Genomic DNA, 5,253 nt, shown 5'->3' on the forward strand with positions numbered 1-5,253 from the left:
TTTCAGTCAGATCTGTTACTAGAATTATCAAGGATTTAGATTTTTGTCTGTAATTTGGTCAAAGCTATGTCTCTTTATGTAGGCTAATAAAAATGTATTTACTAAATTCAAGTAAATACATAAATTCCATTTCCATCTCTTTTAAAAAATAAAATTGTTTGCTCTATAAATTGATCAGAGGCATGGATTTTGTGGCTAGCTAGGTCATTGCACATCTGTCTCTCTCTTCCTCTCTCCCTTTCATGGTTCTCATAGATAATGTGACTGCTCCATAATTATCCTAATTTATTTTGCTTTTATATTTTTGGTTGCATCATTTCACTTTCTGCTCTGCCATTTCCCAAATCATTTACATATGAGGCATTATTTCATATTTTCTCATTCCTATAATAAGCTGCACATGAAGACTCCACTGGTACCATTTTCAGTCTGTACCTTTGAATATGGAGGAAAACCTTTCCTCTGCTCTCTATCAATTCCCTACTCTCCAGTTAGAATAATTTCCAATAGTAAAATTGGAAAAAGAGAAAGAAAATCATGGTGAAATAACAGATGTAGAAAATTCACTGGATTTTTCTGACCAGTTCAACCAACGTGAACTATTAGGGAATACATGTGCACCCCATTCCCACTGGTACTCACTGTCTCTGGTTAGGCAATTCTGATGAAGACAAGGAACAAGATGGAAAAGTGAGGAATGGTATCATTTGCAAAAAAAAATGGAGAAGTATTAAAGCAAATTTTTGTTTGGGCTGCTGAAAATAATCGGCTTACTACAGTGCAGACACTGCTTTCCTAAAAGGCCACTCATGTGAATACTAGGGATGATGATGAGTATACCTCTCTTCATCGGGAAGCCTCCAGTGGGCACTTAGACATTGTCCATGAGTTGGTGGCTCAAGGCAGATATTCATGCAATTACTGTGAATGGCTAGACACCCCTGTACAGTACTTATATGTTGAATAATACCAGAGTGGCTGCTTTCTTAGTTCACATTGAGGCAGATACCAATGCCCAAACTAAAGTACTCTTGACTCCTTTGCATCTTACTGCTTGGAATAGAAATAGCAAAGATATGCTGGATCGCCTTCTATTGAAGCATTATATCAAACCAGGTCTGAAGAACAACTTGGAAGAAACTGCATTTAATATTGCCAAAAGGATAAATATGTATCACTACCTCTTTTAAATTGTGGAAGGCTGTAAAAATTGTTCTCCTAACTCATAATGGTTTGGTTAAGATTCTTAAATTTCAAAAATGCCAATCCATCTTTGTGTCTGTACAAAATATTTTCACAATACAAAGCAACAGCAATATCTTACTTTAAAAATTCATGGATTCCATAGTATTCTTCAATGAATTGCCTGACTTTGATGTCAAAATGTATTCAAGAGTTGTTTGTATACATCTATAATGATTTCTGCAGGGTTTGTGATTTTTAAATCAGAAATCACTTTAACTTATCTGTTGAAATGAGTAGTACAGAAACTAAAAATATTTCTGGTGCTTGTATGAAAAAAGTATATTTTAAAATACTCTGTATTTTGTTTGTATAATGTCCATAATCTATTTAATTCTCTCCTAGATATAATACTTTGAATTATACATTGTTTTATAATATATAGGTTCGTTAATAAATGTGTTATTTCAGATAGCATTCCATATAGAAAAAGTTTAAGATTCCTTTTTTTCCTAGGTCCTTATAGTATTTTATTTCTTTGGGATAAAATGACAATGTTATCCAATTTCAAATGTTTTGTAAAGATTGTGCTATATAAAGGCCATTCTAAGGTGAGGATTTAACGCACTGATGTCAAACTAACTTTCAGTTCAATGAATTACATATATTGTTACATTTGCCTTTTTAAATTTTTTATTGTGAAAATACTGTACAGAGGGGTTACAATTACATGGGCAAGATAATGAGTACATTTCTCATCAAGCATTGTAGCCTCCTCCTGTATTTGCCCTCCCCATCCATTCCCATCCTTCCCCTGCTCCCCCACTCAATACTCCCTGCTACCCCTCCACCCGCACAAAGTTGTAAAGTTCATTTTTCGACATAACGACTTGTATTTTTGTAATCAATTTTTAATAACTGTTTTTCATTTCTTGCATCTCAAGAATGAAAAATATGGAATATTTCACAAATTTTCATATCATCCTTGTGCAAATGCCATGATAATCTCTATATTGTAGTAATTTGGGTAAACGTCCTGCTGAAGCATGTAGTATCCTGTAAATTTAAGTAGTTATTGATGCAATCTTTATACAGGCATATATCCTTGGTTGACTGTTTTTAACTAGGAAACCTTATTGTTCCTAAAAATGTTATTGATCTTACTTCTCTAAAATTCTGTGTATATTGGGAAAAGCTTATATTGTTTGGTCGATTGCTCACATTTGCAATTTTTTTGTCAATGACTATTTTAAGTCTTTTTCATTTTAAATTTGATCATACTTTGAAGCCTTTATAGCTAGGTCCAAAGGTGATTGTTTTTCAAGAACTTATTTATAAACTGAGTTAGCTTTGTGGAGTTAATGGATTCAAAGTAAGCCTTGCTTAAGAGCTACTTCTAAACTTCTGCAGCTTAAAAATTCCTAAATGATGTCTTACTGGTACAAATGTCTACCTGACCCTTTACTCTTCTTCCCTGTAGCAACAGACCAACCAGAATATCTTACCCTGACAGCATAGATTTTCTTATTGGAACAAAACTAATATTAGTTAAAAGGGATCATAGAGAGATAAACAGTTAAGGCAGAATCATTTAGGCTAGAAGGTATTTTATCAAAATATAATTGTTTTTTATACCTAACATTTCAATAGTAGCTAAAGCCAAGAAGGTGAAAAAAATTTCACATGCATGATTACCAAATGTCCTGGCCAGTCTACCATCCATCCAGGCAGGAATTTACACTACTGCCTTTCTTTCATCAAATATTTTCATAGTTACAAGAGAAGTCTATATGTTTCTCCTCGATAATAGGCCTTAAATTGGTAATGTTTTAATCACAGTGTTTCCTCTTGTCTCTAGGCTGTAAATCTCCAAATGGTAAAGCTTTAGGTCCAACTCTACCAAACACTGAGGTAGAAATAATGGAATAATATTTTAAAACACAGTTGCCTTTGATACCGTAACCACAACAGAACATTGCAAAACATGTGCTTTTTTTATTATATTTTATAGTTATATATTTTATATTTATACGTGCTGATATTTTATTTCACACAGTGGAACTTACTAGAATTAATTGATAATTTGACAAATAAATAGATATTTATTACAATAAATAGATTGGAATATAAATAATAAGGTTTAGAATGTACATTAGAATATAAAAAGTATCAATGCAATGTCTTTGGTATAAACTTGTGATATGTTCTAAGTATTCTTGGTCTTCTGAATTCACATTGTAAAAAAAAAACAATTGTTTTCCTCTAATGTATAAGGGATTTTACTCTGCTGCTCTGTTTATTGTTTTAACTCACTGGTTGCAAAATGTTTTTCTCTATATTTCTGAAGCATTTCTACTGATTGTACCCAAATTTTGCTGATACGATATCTAAAAGGTATTATTCTTCTGCAGGACCCACGGGTCCTAGGATCCCAGGTCTTAGTTATCCTCTTCATCTGATAACAAGGGGAAGATTTCTCACCTAGGCTCATGAAACATGCCAACAGAAAGTAATTGAAAATCCATCTCAATTCCTTATGACACCAGAATTAGTGGTAAGCAATTGTGTAATGCAATGCAACTTAAAATGAAAGATGAGATCACGAAATCTGAGAGAAAGTACAGTAATTCAAACTTTCAGTTTACAAATGACCAGCCCATTTGAGTGACCAAGATCACAAATGTCACAAAATTATTTTTAATACCCCTCTTCTAATGATTACTCAAAGATTTCAGTCCAGCATAAGTAGGCAAAAAAAATAGTTCCTAGAACGATAGATCCATAATTGGTCTACCAAGGCTAGGCAAACTTGAATTACAGGTCAAATATAATTCACAAAAACATTAATTGAGAAGATCGTTAATGCTTCAAAATACTGGTACTTCAGTAAAACTTGTTTCTGTAGAATAAAAATGTTATCATTCTCAAACCAATGATAACCTACACTTAATCTCCTGAAAACAGATTCCTTTTCAAATAATCTTTTAAAAATCACATTCACCAAAATTACATTTGACAAGTAGACAATATTGACATTACAAATTTTTCAAGTTTAGGGTGCAAGTTACAATAGAGTTGTTTTATTTACCCAGCACTAATGCCAAACAGGTTCAACCATTCATTAAAGTGTAGAAATAGTACCACGCACCATTTGTGTTGTTCAGTATGTGCCTTACAGAAATGTGTCAAATAGAAAAACCTCCCATAATTCAAACCCAAACACTAGCTAATAAAGTAAGTTTAATCACTTACTAAGGTATATATATATATTTTTGCCAGTCATGGGGCCTGAACTCTGGGCCTGGGAGCTGTCCCTCAGCTCTTCAGCTCAAGGCTAGCACTCTACCACTGGAGCCACAGCGCCACTTCTGGCTTTTTCTGCTTATGTGGTGCTGAGGAATCGAACCCAGGGCCTCATGCATGCAAGGAAAGCACTCTACCATTGAGCCACCTTCCAAGCCCCTAAGGTGCATTTTAAAATGTCACAAATAGTTGCTTTATCATATGTTATTTTATGTTTTACCTATCAGTCTAACATAGTAAGAAATATGACTTAAAGTCATGAATATGGGTACTCATCAGAGATGTGACAAACAAAAAATCTGTCTTCTATTTCTACCATATTCCTGTATAGTAGTAAATCGTCGTCTTCTACTTTTTCCAAAACTTATAGGTAGTAGAAAATATTATCCCATGTAAAATAAAATAATCATAAACCTTTTTCAAAGCCATTTATAAAATTTGGTAGTTAGGATTATATTCTAAGCCATTTTTAAACTTTCTTGTTGACTAAAGATTAATCTTCCAAATGGATGAGAATAAAATCATGTCTAGGTGCTTCACCTCTCCAGTCTTGCAAATTGTTATTGCAGATGAATGAATTATGGAAATATAAGCTGACATCAGTTCAAGTGTATGCAGGATTGAAACTCCATGGATAGTATATAAAACTTTCAGAATATTAACAGTTTAACAGAATGACTATCAGGAAGTTGAAACCAGAGAGGAATAATAGTAAAGACAGAATGAATGAAAAATGGAACAAGGGGCAAGTACAGCTAGAATACTCAA

The 5,253-nt window shown here is 33.1% G+C and overlaps 1 pseudogene; it reads right to left on the minus strand.

Moving 5' to 3' along the window:
- Positions 1–2,130: 2,130 nt before the first annotated feature.
- Positions 2,131–2,230, minus strand: LOC122096793 (annotated as a pseudogene).
- Between the last annotated feature and the right edge of the window lie 3,023 nt (positions 2,231–5,253).

The sequence above is a fragment of the Dipodomys spectabilis genome, unplaced genomic scaffold (assembly GCF_019054845.1).
Source record: "Dipodomys spectabilis isolate Male_0828 unplaced genomic scaffold, ASM1905484v1 ptg000389l, whole genome shotgun sequence".
Lineage (NCBI taxonomy): Eukaryota > Metazoa > Chordata > Mammalia > Rodentia > Heteromyidae > Dipodomys > Dipodomys spectabilis.